Source organism: Taudactylus pleione, unplaced genomic scaffold, assembly GCF_031769625.1.
Source record: "Taudactylus pleione unplaced genomic scaffold, aTauple2 ptg000037l, whole genome shotgun sequence".
Classification (NCBI taxonomy): Eukaryota; Metazoa; Chordata; class Amphibia; order Anura; family Myobatrachidae; genus Taudactylus; species Taudactylus pleione.
The window spans coordinates 20,413,809-20,429,433 of NW_028284439.1; the positions used below are offsets into that span (position 1 = coordinate 20,413,809).

Consider the following 15,625-nt stretch of genomic DNA (forward strand, 5'->3'; position numbering starts at 1 on the left):
GAGATGTATCAAGCCTTGGAGAAAGACAGAGTGGAAGTTGTCCATAGCAACCAATCAGCTTCTAACTATTTTTGAATCTAGCACAGTCTATAAAATGACAGTTAGAAGCTGATTGGTTGTTCTGGGCAACTTCTCCACTTTGGGGGGAAATTCAATTAGAGGCGAAAGTGATACGTTTTCATGGGTGTTAAGTGAAATTATCTAGTGATATTCGTGATAAATTAACGCCTGCATACGAGTATTAACTTATTGTGCAATCCAATTAGGAAATGGGTCATAAGTGTTACACCCAATAATTCTTGCTGGTTTTACATTTGATAAATATAGGTGAAAATGGGGAAATTTGCCTGTACCCCCAAAAAGACAAAAGATAACAGTATAAGGGGTCTATTTACTAAGCGGTGTTAGGAGAAAAAGTGAAAGGAGAAAAGGTACCAGCCAACCAGCTCCTAACTGTCATTTTTCAAACACAGCCTGTGACATGGCAGTTAGGAGCTGATTGGCTGGTACCTTATCTCATTTCACTTTGTCTCTTAACATTGCTTAGTAAATAGACCCCTTAGTCTGTTAGTGGCCATAATAAAAGTATTTGGTGGTTCTTAAATTGTGACAAATGACTGTTATAAGCATTTTTCTCAAACAGTGAAAACATGATAGAAAGCAGGATTTTTTCTGTTTAATAATACTTTACTTATATTTGGGGTGCATAAAAATGCTTGTAAGAATATTTGTGTCATTTTAAGCCACAAAAAAAACTACTTCAAAATACACCTCTAACAGCCGCCTGCAATCTTATACCCCCTTTCACACTTAGAGCCTGATTCAGCACAGATCGCAAGTGCGAATGCATATGGAACGCAGCTGCTAAAATATGCGAATGGTTGCCAAAGCTCATTCAAAATAGACGCCCACTGCTGCTTTCTCATATCCGTCCAATCTCTCTCTTCTGCGTAAACATCAATACCATCAATGTGCATCGGCCACTCACGCAGCATTTACAGCAGGTCTGATCAGCTGAAGACACTGCAGACCTCGCACGCAGTGGGCTCTCAAGCTGCGTATGCAATCACAGTAGCTAAATTATGCACGCCCAGGAAATGGCGTTCAAACGAATAGGCACATCTGCGTTTCTCCGACCACTCCCCCGTCAACACCTCCTCTGTGCGATTGCTACGCATGCGCAGTGTGGCTTATACGCAATCGCTCGATGTGCATCCTTGGTTGCACTTTCGATTGGTACTGAATCGGGGCCATAGTTCAAAAACCCGGGTTTTTGCACGTGTATGCACATGGAACCGGGCTTTTGCTATGTGTGAATGCAAATGACCCGGGTCGAAGTCTCGGGTCCCACGGCCCTGTTCTGTACCAGGGACTGAGACCTGGGAAATTCATGGGTTGAACAATTAACCCATTTTCCGGTACTTTGCACATTTTCACCCCAAAAATTACATGTCATTATTGGCCAAGTTAAGCTAAATAAAAAAAATATTTTGCTTAATTAGTCATTAAGGAGGGTGTACCAGTGGTTCTGAACCAGGGGCCTGATTCAGAGCCGTTCGTAAGCGGCCGCTCGTTCGCTCCGAGCGATGTTCGCACATCTGCACATGCGTATGGGTCGTAATGCGCATGCGCCAACCAGTCAGTGCGATCGGAAATCGAGCGCTCGCCAAATAGCGAGTGCCTGCTAATTTGAGTGACAGGATGAGGCGTTTGTGGGTGGTAACAGGGGAAGGTGCTTGAAAACGGGGAGTGGAGATCCGAACGCAGGCGTGCCAAACGGTCAAAACGGGCGTTTTAAGGGTGTGCATAATTAACAAAGCAGCGTGTCATCGACCACGTCACTTGGTTGTTTCTTAGCCTGAACTGTTCGCATGATTGCGGTAGGAAAATCCTACCACAAGCACTGCGAGCAGTTCAGACGCCTTTCGATGTACTCAATTAATCAAATAAATAGCGGAGATGATGTATGATGCGAGCGGCCAGGGGGCGTCTTTACAAAATAGCGAGCGCATGTTTCGTTCACTCGCTCAGACATAGAGGCGTCAACAGACCGCAAAGAGCGAGCGCTCAATATAAATAGCTGGCCCCTTTTTCTGAACGAGCGAGCGCAAATAGCGTCCGGCTCTGAATCAGGCCCCAAGTCCCGACATTTTTACCTTTTAAAATAGGGATTTTTTCCCAGAAAAAACAGCTTATTGCCTCTTAATTGAATTCCCCCCCTTTCTCGATAGCGAAGGTTTGATAAATATACCTGCCTTGGCATCTTCTTCACTTATAAGATTGATACCTGGTATATCATTGTTTGCATAACATGGGATACAAGTCTGTTAGTTTTTGTAAACCTTCTTGTGGTTTTTCTTTAATATATCATGTTGTATAACTGGTAAATTGTGTTCTTCCTCTCCATACCTGTTTATCCTCTTTCTCTTCTGTATCATTTCCTTCATTTTTCTATCAAAAATTTTAGTAATATATAAAAATAGCACATATTAAAATATATGTATTTTAAAGACATATCTAATAAGCAATTAACACACATTGTAGAAATATTTTTAACTAGCTGAAGTACCCGGCGTTACTAGGGTTTAAATTAAGTTATTATAAGTTGTATTATGTGATGCCATCCAAATCCATCAAATGGAATGCCCAGAACAGGTTCCCTGTGTCAAATTTCTGCCCAGCACACTTTGTTGTGAGGTCCAACCGGGACCCCAACCACTCCATTAGGCATCCCAGTCCAATTGCCACTCCTTTGTGAAGTTTTCATCCATGGGGAGGCCCAGAACAGGCTACCCGGGTCAAAGTTCTGCCCAGCGTACACCAACAGGAGGTCCTTCAGGGACCTCAATCCCCTAGTATGTCTTCTGGGATCCAATATTACCACTCTGTGAATTTTTTGTCCAAATTATGTGATGTCGTCCATAGCCATCCAGTGGAAGGCCTAGAACAGGCTCCCTGGGTCAAAGTTCTTCCCAGCGCACTCCGCCCTGAGGTCCGACCTGGACCCCATCCACTCCCAGACCAATTGCCACCCCTCTCTGAATTTTTCATCCATAATCCATCCAGTTTAAGGTCCAGAATAGGCTCCCCAGGTCAAAGTTCTGCCCAGCTCCCCCCGCGTCAAAATTCTGCCCAGCATATACCATTGGGAGGTCCAACTGGGACCTCAACCCCCTAGAATGTCTTCTGAGATCCAATGTTACCATGCTGTGATATTTTCATCCGAATCCATCCAGTGTAATGCTCAAAGTTCTGGCCAGCGTAAACAAACTGGAGGTCCAACCATTACCCGAAAGTCCCCAAAACCTGGCCAGGATCCAACTGGACCACCTCGCGTTTGTTTCATCCTAATTGATGTAGGGGTGTCCGAATGCATAACCAGACAGACAAACAAACAGACCAATGAATTTTATATATAAGATAATGGCGGGATGCAGTCAGTATCCCAACTGCGGGGATTCCGGCGGTCAGAATGCCAGGACCATAATCCTGATGCCAGCATCCCGACCGCCTGAATCCAGAAGATAAGTAGTGGAGTTAGGGGGAAGGTTAGCGTTAGAGGTTAGGCACTAGGTGGAGGGTTAGGTGTAGGGTGTGGGAAGGGGAAGATCAGGTTTAGGCACAAGGGGTGGAGGTTAGGTTCAGGCATCGGGGAGAGAGACTTAGGGTAGGGAGAAGGTTAGGGTATCTACCGACAGGTGTGGATATCCTAACCCTGACGGGTTGCCGGCAGGATCCCAAGCGCCGGCATCCTGTACCCATCCCGAAATGGTATCCTGTAATCTTCAAAATGAAGACTACTAGTTAAAAGACAAAAAAAACACACATTAGTCACATGCTACTTTTAGAATATTGGTACTCTGAAATACATATCTGTCACTTGACCTCATTACAAAAACATCAGCACTAAGCACATGGAACAAGTAACTAATTAAAAACATAGGGGCAAAATTACTGGGAATAGTTCATTGCCAAACAAGGCTACTTAAAGGATCACAAAACTTATGCACATGGAGCTGTACTAAAATAATTTTTCACAATTTTATTTATTTCATTCAAACAAAGAATATATGGAAAAAATTGTATAATACTGTAAATAAAGTTTATTTTACATTAAACGTAGAAACACAATGTAATACGTATAGCATAGAAAAAGCATAACAAAAAAGGAGCAAAGGAAAATGTCGTTGAACCTATGTTAGGGGTGATCATCGATGGTCACCATGGAGCTTGCATGTGTGTGAACTCCATGGTACTTTGCATTGATGGCATGAAACCATTAACCGGAAACCATTGATGGTTTCACCAATTGAAGGGTTTTCCCACTTTAGGCTGTAGGCCAATCTGGGAAGGGGGTGGAACTAATGGGGATGGGCAGAGTGCTGGGAGGCAGAGCCAAGCTCCGTGCCCCGGGGTGGACTGGAAACAAAATTCAACGCATTGCCGCCTTGTTTGCCATTGATGGTGGAGAACCATGGCAAAACAATTGACCATCATTAGCAATCAATCGATGGTCAATGGCCATCCCTAACCTATTTCCCTGTGAACAAACTTGCAATGAATCCTGGGAAACAATGGGCTAGATTTACTATGTGGCACTTGTCAAAGCCGCTGCGTCTTCACTGGTTTCGGATGCTAGATTTAAAGGCGCATTTATATGGATTACAAAACTAGGCATGTTTAATATTGTATATAATTTAACCATTAAATTCAGCAACCGAAAACGATGAAGACATGCTGGCTTTGCAACACTCTGTATAGTAAATATAGCCACATAAGTTTTTTCCTATCCCAAATTTTTAGATCTGTTCAATTGTTAATATTTGTTTTGACACCACAATAAGGTATAATTTAACAAAGCATCTTAACTCTTATCTTGAAACACTATCATACCCTCTATGATCTTCCCCTGACCTGCACAAAGGTTCACCCCATCTCTGACAACCACCTCGCTCTCATCCATCCATACTTGCCAACATTCTTGCTGGGGGGTACGGGGGTTCCGACAGCCTCCCGGCATTCTGGGAGAGTAGGCAAGTATGACCCAATCAGACCCGGCCTTCAAATCTTTGAACGCTTTCGTAAAACCCACCACTTTTTACAGTTTACCATACCTATTCTACTCACGCTCTGCGCCCTCACATCTGTCCCAATCTCCAATTACGCTTGCTCCTCTTGTTTCCCCTGTAAGCTCTCTTATGAGCAGGGCCCTCCCTACCATTTCTATTATCTCTGCATTTGTTCTCTGAAGGCTGTTTAACAAGAACAGTGGTGGTACGAGTATTGCCTCCGTCTTGCTATCGTTATGGCCATCCCAGGATGGCGATAGTAGAGATTCAGTACAGGAGTAAATTTTTTTTTCATTAAATAAAGCATTTCTTTGTTCAAAGATAAAAATATATACTGTATGTATAAAAAAAAAATATTTCTTTTTTCTATTTTTGACAGAAGCAGTTAGAGAACGCTTACAGCTACCAGTCACCAGCTAATATTGCTGTGGAGAAATGTCATTGGTATTAAATAAATCTGGAGAGAAAAATATATTCGATATCTGCAGGTCAACATTTTTTTTTTTTTTTTATCTCAACAATGTTGTGACATGAAGTTGCATTTAAAAAGCAAATCTATATGTATAAAAAGCTAATGCTGCTTCCCACCTCTATGGGGGGGAATTCAAGTGTGTTGTTCGCCGGTGGCCACTCGATGGCGCCCGACGGAGCAATTCAATTGCTGCTCCGTTTGGGTGAATACAGCTGCCGGCGCTGACATTTCTACTTGCAGCCCCCCGAGTTGGTGAGCAGAAATGACCGAAAAGTGACCCATTTGAGTGCTTAAAGTGGACTTTTCGAGTGCACAGCAATGTCCCGTCATTTTGACGGACTACTACCTAGTCTAATATAATTGAGTTTGCTGCTACTCAGGTTTTTCATGCATTTATTTCCAAATACTTTGCAAAACTTCTAGATGTGACGTTAAATAAAATCAGTGGGGAAAAGTTTTTTTATGTTAATAAAAAATTACTTTTGCCCCCAGCAGAGTCATCCGAATATTGACTTCAAGACATAATAATAATAATAATATTATTATTCAGCAGTGTTGTAGGTGCAGCTCTGATTTTAGTTTGGAAGATCTTTGTATATCTTCTTAGTGCAGAGAAGGATATCCCTGTCTGCAAACATGCCGACACAGGGCAGGCCCAACCATTACGCCGGGTACGCGGCCGCGTAGATCGCCACAGTGAGGAGGGAGCTGCCATCCCAGCAGCCCGACAGTGGATGTTATGGGGTGGCAGGCAGGCGCAAAGTCCTAGGGGGCCAGGTCCTCGTATACCTTTCTGTCAGGGAAGGAGAGATAACGGTGCTCCGGCATACTTTACTCACATGAGGCAGCTCCTTACTGCTGCTTCTCTCTATGGTGAGACACCCCGGGGGTCAGAGGAGTGTGTGGTGAGCCCTGATTGGAGGAGCCATGCTCCTCTGACTTGGGCAGGGGCGGAGCTACACAGTCTTGTTCTTAAACTCCTCAGTCCAGGGCTTCAGGCAACATGGAGGAACTACTAGAAGCTCCACATCAAGGTGAGAGAGGGTGTGACTACAGGGGAACATATTGCTTACAGTTTGTCCTCCACTCTCTGTGTGTTACCCTGCCTGTGTGTGTGTGTGTGTGTGTGTAACCCTGTATGTCTCTTTATGTAAACCTGTGTGTGTGTATGTCTCTATATGTAAACGTGTGTGAGAGTAAGAGAGAGAGAGAGAGAGAATGGGTGACTGCTGTGTGTGTGTGCATGTGAGACAATGAATGACTGCTGTGGGTATGCAAGACAACATCTGACTGGTGTGTGCTACAATGGGTGATTTCTATACACCTGCATAGTAGCCATATGTATAATCGGTAAAAAACAACATCAAAAGGCGGGTAGCTGCTTTGAGCAAGCGGTGAATAAATGCAATACGCATGCACGCCGCATCTATTCACTGGAGAGAGGGACCGGGGCATGCCCAGCAGATCCCGGAGTGCTGGGCATGCATCCAGTATGACAAAAATGGGGTGTGGCTCGTGGGTATGGCTTTTTCCATGAGACCACGGCCCCTTAATAATTTTGGGTGCGCGCAACAATATGCTTAGGGGCGCCCAAAAATATATTCGCTTATCAAAAAAATTTTGGCTAGGGCCAGCCCTGGCTGGACATGCAGAGAAGGGTTCCCATCATCTATATTTTATAGCAGTCCTGGTGAATATTTTGATTTAGCAACTACATAGTTAATTCATACATGTTGATTTACTCCTCATATGCCTAGTGTACACCTGTCATGCTGCTTTCCATGTTGCCATGTCTAGTGGATTATTATTAAGAAGCAGACTGTGAGTCACACAAGTAAATATAACAAGATCTGTAAGAAATCACAGCCATAAACAGGATTCTTCAAACACCAATCTACTGACAATAGAGCACGACTGACTCGTCTTTTACTTTTACCACCCAGAAGTACCAAAAAAGGACTTTGTAGATTATGATGGCCTGATAAGTGTTTGCAGATATAACATCTATGAGGTATATATAAACACTGAAGTGACATACGTCATGGGATATGTGCCTAGTATCATGTAGGACCCCCTTCAGCCCAGCAAAGTGCAGCATCGATTGATTCCACATGTGGACGGAAGACCTCTGGAAAGATGTTGACCCATGCCATCCCACAGCTCCCTGATATTTGTAGGTACAGGATCTTGGGTGCGAATGAACCTCTCCACCATGTCCCATAAATGCTTGATTGGGTTCATGTCGGGTGAACGTGGTGGCCACACCATTCGTCAGACCTCTCCAGAATAATCCTCAAACCAATTCTGGACAACTTGGGACCAATGACACATTGAATTATCCTGCTGGAATATTCCATCGTTGTTGGGGGTTCATGAAGTCCATGAAGGGCTGCAAATGGTCATCAAGCAATGTAGTGGTTACCGGTCAATGATGTGTTCAGGTGGATAAGTGGACCTAATCTATGCCACTTGAACACACCCCACACCATTATGGATCCACCGCCAGCCTCCATGGTGCCTTGTTAACAACAGGAGTTCATGGCCTCATGTAGTCTGCGACACCTGAGCCCTACCATCAGCCTGAAACAAATGGAACCGTGACTCATCACGTCACATGTTTCCAGTCCTCCAAGGTCCAGTTATCGACATCACGAGCCCAGGTGAGGCGCTGTCTGGTGTCGTAGTGTTAACAAGTGCACTCTGGTGAGTCTTCTGCTCTCATATCCCACAAAAGCTAACGAATGCTGCACTGATCTGCTGGATATGTGTCTGGTACCTCCTGCATTGAATGTGAATGTGATTTGAGCAAGTGTTCCTTGTTTGTTATCACGGACAATTCGGGTCAGGTGCAGCTGGTCATTATCATTAAGTACTTGTGGTCGGCCACTGCACTGTCCATAGTTTGTGGTTATGCCTTCCATGAGGTATTCCAGGTACATACGTGACAATGTATATCGAGGAATGTTGAATGTGTACACAACTTTGGAAATGGAATGTCCCATCCGTCGTGCACCCACTATCATACCCCATTCTAACTCCAATAATTCACGTAGTCTTGCCATGAGCAGCCTAGCTGATGTTCAAACTGACTCACAAGATGCCAGATTACAACTGATGCAGGTCTGGGCTTTTACAAGACCTCACAGTACGTTGACACCACCTACCATTACCTTTAAACACTGCTAATCGATGACTTTTGACAATTCAGTGTGTATAAATATTTTCGTAAATTTTAAAGAGGTGTTCCCTTCAAACATACTACAGACAGACAAAATAAATGCAGGCATGGAAAACAAAAGTGAAATAAGAACTGCGCTCATTAGAGGTGATGGTAAGTAATTTGGAATTAATTCTGGAGGACAATGGGCGCCAGTGTAAGGATTTGCATAGAGGGGCAGTGTATGTGGAGCAGCAAGACCAGAGGAGCACCAGTCTTGCTGCAGCAATTAAGATGTATTGAAGTGGGAAGCTTCACTTCTCTCATCTATCTAAATCTGGTTCCTGCATTATATCCAATGGGGACTGCAGGAATGTGACAGGAGAAATGAAAACACGGATAAATCAGTTATTTCTCTGCACTTTTCATGGAACTAAATACAGAGAAAATGAAAGCATGGCTTTCTCCAGCTAAAATGCTGGAGAGATACTATGGGCCAAATGTAATAGGGTGTCTGTTTTGGTAAATTGCGAGTTTGGTGCTAAATTCGCAATTTTTCACAACTCTCCATTGTAATAGGGTGTCTGTTCACTTAGTAACTCTGAAAAATGCGAGTTTTAAACACCCCATTCTCAAACTCGCATCCAGATGTTTTCACATTGAAAACAATCAACTCGCCCAATGTAATAGGGTGTCTGTTTCAGACTCGCAAAAAAAAGATTACCAAAAGTCCCCAAATATTAAAATACAGGGGCCAAAATGCGTAGGGGGCCCCTGTACATTAAGAACCAGCACATGGCTTTGTTGAGCTGGTTCTGGAAATTCAGGGGACAAAACGAGTAGGGGTCCCCTGAAAATTCCAGGCCGGATACTAGGTGAGTATGTGTGAGTGTGCATGTATGTTTTATTAAAATTTTACTTTCACGGTGTATGTTTGTTTATTTACGTATTTCTTTAATTGTGGAACTACAAGTGCCAGCGGGCCCGTAATGCCCCCGAATGCTGGTATTTGTGGTTCTCCAAATACCAGCATGCAGGGGAGGCTTGCTGGTACTTGTGGTTCTACAACTAAAGACAATATGGAAACTTTATTTTGACACTTTACACTAACACTATCAACCCGGCACCCATGGCCATAGGGTGCCGGGGATAGCCCCGGGCTATCAATCTAGGCCTGGGGTGCCCTGGAGAGGGGTACCCCTTTATTGGGGGGGTACCCAACTCCCCAGGGATCCGGCCTGGACAGACTAGCAGTCAGGGATAATGCTTTGGCCGGGGAAACCGGTGAAAGGTTTTCCCTGGCTGTGGCATTATCCCCCCGCTAGACAGAGTTCGGTGCTGGTTCTGGAATTTTCAGGGGACCCCTACTCGTTTTGTCCCCTGATTTTCCAGAACCAGCTCAACAAAGCCCTGTGCTGGTTCTTAATATACAGGGGCCCACTACGCATTTTGCCCCCTGTATTTTTAGAACCAGAACAGGCTTTATAAAGCCCGGGGCTGGTTATGCTTTTGGGGAGGGGGGGTGCACATTTTCTTTTTTAAACACACACAGAAGCCATCACGGATCTCGCTGATCTGTGATGGCTTCTCTAAAATTCGCACCTTTTAATGCTACTTGCATTAAAAGGTGTCAGTTTAGATAGTCCTAAACTCGCAAATGCAGTAGCCTCGATCTGAAAAGTTCGCAGGCTATTGAATTTGCGAGTTTCAGTACAAACTCGCACTTTTCAAAAGTGCGAGAAAGTGCGAGTTTGTACTGTTACTAAAACTGGCACCCTATTACATTTGGCCCTATATTTCTACTTATTAAATAGACCCCTTTGCCCTCTGTTACTAGAGCAAATTAGCTGGTGGCCATTGGGAGTGTAGCAGAAGGTTAGTTGTGCAGGATCTGGCATGAGGATATATCTTTTCAAATGGTGTTGAATTTATGTTTGCAGTAAGCATTGGTGGGCAGAGAAACACATATGAGGTTAGAAGACTGGTTGGCTGTTACGGAAGTGAAATATATTTTGCTTCCGAAGAGGACAATTGGGAGATGAAAGAGTACATTTATAGTGGAGCATGTTTGCTTAGGAATAAGCTTACTACCAGTCAGTGATGTGCGGTGAGGTCAGTGCCTGGGGAGGCACACATGGAGATGGAGCTGAGTGCTGGGAGCCTGTCTCACGGGAAGCAATCGGGAAGCCGACTGCCTAAATACCGGCAGCCGGCTTCCTGACTGTCATATCCCGGCAAGGGTGAAATGCCGGGCGTCTAGATATAGACGCCCGCATTTCCCCGACGCCGGAAGACCGGCGCCCGGCATCCCGATCGTAGGGATGCTGGGCGCCGCGAGCGGACAGCCGCGGGGGGGGAGGGTTAGGTTTAGGGCTCCTGGGGGGGACTTAGGGTTAGGCACCCCCCCGGGAGGGTTAGGGTTAGGCTAGGGGGAGGGAGGGTTAGGGTTAGACACCCCCGGGGGGGACTTAGGGTTAGGCACCCCCCCGAGGGACTTAGGTTTAGGCAGCGGGGAAGGGGGTGGTTAGGGTTAGGCACTTAGAGGGGGGATTAGGGTTAGGCACTTGGGGGAGAAGTTAGGGTTAGGCACCCCTAAGGAGGGTTAGGGGGGTTAGGTTAGTAGATACTCACCTATCCACGATCGGGATTTCCAGCGCTGTCGGGCTTCCGCTGCTCGGAACTCTGCTGTTGTCGGCCTGCCGCTGACGGGAATCAAACCGCCGGCCGCCCATTCCTGTCTCACCCCCTACTCACTGTATTTTTCCCCTCACTACACTAAGCTTCAGTGTCCATTGATTCTCCTACCTGCGTCACGGTCTTCTCATGCTGCTGCTGGCTGAGCTCCGATTTCTAAACACTGCAGTGCACTTCCTGGTCACATGACACATCCAAAATGTCTATCAGTGCTCAAGGCACGCCCCCCCCCCCCCATACTCAGAGACATGCCTCTATTAGCTCTCTTTTTGTGCAAGTTACTGCCCATGGTGTGGCCCCGCCCCCAGCTCTGCAGTCGGTGTCTGACTACACAGAAGCGAGGCTGAGCTGTTGCTGCATTATAAACAAAGAAGATGTTATAAATATAAATTTATTATTCTAATCATTTTTATATCAAATCTCAGGAGTATGACAGGGGAGGCTCTGCCTACACGTCCCTGCTACCAGTGGTGTGAAGTAGTGATGAGCGGTTCGGATTCTGAGGAATCCGAACCACTCCGAACAGGTGGAATCCGAGTCCACCCGAACGCAAGTTCGGGTGTTCCCGCCTGACTCGTATTCCACCTCGAGGCCGAACGTCACCTGTCCGGCGTCGGATTCTCGCGAGAGCCGGGTGACGTTCGGCATCTATAAAAAGGCGCGGCGTCCGGCAGTCGGCGCCATTTAGCTTGTGACGCGTAGTTAGGTAGTTAGGTAGTGCGCTGTCTGTGCTAGTGTTAGATAGATTAGAGTAGGCAGTGTTCTTGCCACTCTGTGACTTTACTGGGCACAAGCCCTTTGTGTGTGCTCCGTGACTGGGCATAATAAGCCCACTGTGTGTATGTGTACTCACTGTATTATACAAGCTCCGTGACTGACAACTGACAGGGCATAGCCCACTGAGTGTATTATACAAGCTCCGTGACTGTGCTTAGCCCACTGAGTGTATACAAGCTCCGTGACAGGGCATAGCCCACTGAGTGTATTATACAAGCTCCGTTACAGAGCATAAGCCCACTGTGTCTATTATACAAGCTCTGTGACAGGGCATAAGCCCACTGAGTATTATACAAGCTCCGTGACAGGGCATAGCCCACTGTGTCTATTATACAAGCTCCGTGACGGCATAAGCCCACTGAGTATTATACAAGCTCCGTGACAGGGCATAGCCCACTGTGTCTATTATACAAGCTCCGTGACAGGGCATAGCCCACTGAGTGTATTATACAAGCTCCGTGACAGGGCATAAGCCCACTGAGTATTATACAAGCTCTGTGACAGGGCATAAGCCCACTGTGTCTATTATACAAGCTCCGTGAAAGGGCATAGCCCACTGTGTGTATACAAGCTCCGTGACTCCAGTTCATAGTGATAAAGTAATATGGATCACGAGAATGAACCGAGAGGAGAGCAGAAACAACATGTAAATGCTAGCATTGCAGCAGCTGGAAGTCCATCACTTTCATCTAAAGCTGATGCTCAAGGGCGTAGAGGCTTTAAAAACTTAGGGAACCTGAAATCAAAAAATGTAGATTTCACAGGGGTAAAGACAAAAAAAAAACCTCTAAAGACTACTACTATTGCAGAAAATTGGCAACATACCATTCACCACACGTAGCGGCAAGGAAAGACTAAGGCTTTGCCCTTTATTTCTGAGTGGTGGTTCTGCAACTGTCAGTGAGGCATCTTGTGCCTCTCGTGATGATAAAAGACCTTTTCAATCAGACTATAGAAGTGTGAAAGCATTTAAAACCAATAAGGCAGTAGAACAAACTGTGTTTTTTGAAACACAAATGTCAGAAATCCCTGAGGAGAGTCTAAGTGGGTCCACGAGAGGCATTTCTATGTGTAAGCCTGACCTTTCAGAGAAGCCGCCCTCCACAGTTTCTTTTCCATCTGTAGTTGTGGGGATGAGCAGCATTGCCGAGGACATAGAAATTGAGGATGCCACCGTGGAATTGCAGGAGGATGAGAGGAATATATGTGCAGCTGATGCTGGCACTAATGAGGATGTTGAGGATGAGGATATCATTTGTATAAGTCAGGCACCAGTGGAAGCAGCTCTTGGCCAAGATAAGAAGGCCATTGCCATGCCTGGGCATAGAACCAACAAATCCACATCTTTTGTGTGGAATTACTTTTACCCAAACCCTGACAACGTTTGTCAAGCCATTTGTAGCCTCTGTGAGACCACAGTTAGTAGAGGTAGGGACGTTAAGCATCTAGGAACCTCTACGCTATTACGTCATCTGCAGCAAGCTCATGACAGGTGTTTGATAACAGAAACTACTGCAAAAAAAATAACAACAAGCAGTCCAGCATTAGCTAGATGCCTTCTCTCTACTAAATCCCAGCACCTGCAATCTCCGCCGACAACACCTTCCTCCTCAATATCCTGAGGAATGATCAGTGGTAGTACAACATCCAATTTGTTAGTGCTAAGTCACGGTGACTCCTCCAATTTCCAGGACACCTCAGAAGAAACTGAATCTTTGAGCGCTAGGCCTGCTGCTGCTGCTGGTGGTGGATCTTCATCCCAGAAGTGGACCAAGAAGACTACTAGTAGTATACCAAAAAAACAATTGACTGTTAAAGAATCTCTTGCAAGGGGAAGCAAGTATGACAGCTCTCACCCTGTCGCACAGCGGATCACTGACGCCATGACAGCTATGCTAATATTAGATCTGCGTCCAATATCCTCAATTAATGCAGTGGGATTTACACAGCTAATTGAGGTCATGTGTCCCCGGTACCAAATTCCATCTCGGTTTCATTTTACCCGAAAAGCCATTCCTCGGCTGTACCAGGACGTTAAACAGAACCTAATTATTGGTCTACAAAATGCTATTGTACCCACTGTCCACTTAACCACAGATATGTGGACAAGCGGTAGTGGACAAACTACAGATTACATGACTGTGATGGCCCACTGGGTGGGTGAATCGCCTTCAGCAGCAGCAGTATCTAACAAACAAACCAGCTCATTCAGAGGCAGGCAACTCTGTGCATCACCGGATTCAATAAGAGGCATACCGCTGACAACCTCTTAGAAAAACTAAGAGATGTCATAGAAACATGGCTTACCCCACTTGGACTCTCCTCAGGATTTGTGATTTCTGACAATGCTACAAATATAGTGAAAGCATTACAGCTGGGTGAATTCCAACACATCCCCTGTTTTGCTCACACAATAAACTTAGTGGTGCAGGGTTTTTTAAAAAACGACAGGGGCGTGCAGGAGATGCTGTCTGTGGCCCGAAAAATTTCGGGACAGTTTCGGCATTCAGCAACAGCGTGCAGGAGATTGCAGCACCTGCAAGAGCAGTTTAATTTGCCCTGCCATCAACTGAAGCAAGAAGTGGTAACGAGGTGGAACTCAACCCTGTATATGCTTCACCGGATGGAGGAGCAGCTAAAAGCCATCCATAGCTATACGACAAGCCATGACATTGGGAGAGGAGGGTGAATGTACCTTACCCCAGCACAGTGGAGAGTACTTTCTGTCTTGTGCAAGGTGCTCAAACCATTTGAAGTTGCCACTTGTGAAGTGAGTGCTGACACTGCTAGCTTGAGTAAGGTGATTCCCCTGATTTAGCTTTTGGAAAAGCAGCTGGAGAAATTGAAGGATGATATTAAACAAAGTGATTCCGCAAAGTATGCTGGACTGATAGATCAACTCCTTTGTTCGCTTCGCCAGGATCCACGGGTGGCCAAGATCTTGAAATCTGATCATTATATTTTAGCAACCATTCTTGATCCTAGGTTCAAGTCATATGTTGTGTCTTTCTTTACAACTGACCCAGATCTTAAAAGAACCAAAGCGCCCTTGGTGAGCAAGTTGGCAGCTGAAGTGACACATGGCACTACGATGACGTCTCCTCCTTCGGTTTCTCCAGCAGCAGCCAGAAAAAAATGCACCTTTTCCAAAAGACCCAGTGGTGATGCAGATAAGTCAAGTCAACATTTTGACATCTGGTCGGGTCTAAAAGATTTGCCCAACACCAGTGACACCTCTACCGCAACTCCATCTAATACGATTACCATCCAAAGAATGGTGGAGGATTATTTTCAGGACACCGTACACGTAGACATGTCACAGAGTCCCTTCGAATATTGGAAGAAAAAAAAGGCAGTTTGGAGACCCTTGTATAAACTGGCTTTGCATTATTTAAGCTGCCCACCCTCCAGTGTGTGCTCGGAGAGAGTTTTCAGTACAGCCGGGAACCTTGTGAG

At 45.4% G+C, this 15,625-nt stretch overlaps 1 protein-coding gene across 3 annotated transcripts in view; it reads left to right on the plus strand.

Annotated features, from left to right (window-relative positions):
- Window positions 1-15,625, plus strand: part of USP13 (ubiquitin specific peptidase 13) — a 116,439-nt gene that overhangs the window by 11,526 nt on the left and 89,288 nt on the right. Inside the window, exon 1 of one of the 3 annotated variants that reach the window (XM_088452443.1) lies at window positions 5,454-5,557. The exons of the other annotated variants lie outside the window; for them this stretch is intronic. The gene's annotated coding sequence lies outside the window, so the exon portion shown is untranslated. Of the gene's footprint in view, window positions 1-5,453; window positions 5,558-15,625 lie in introns of those variants that run through there. 3 annotated transcript variants of the gene reach the window in all.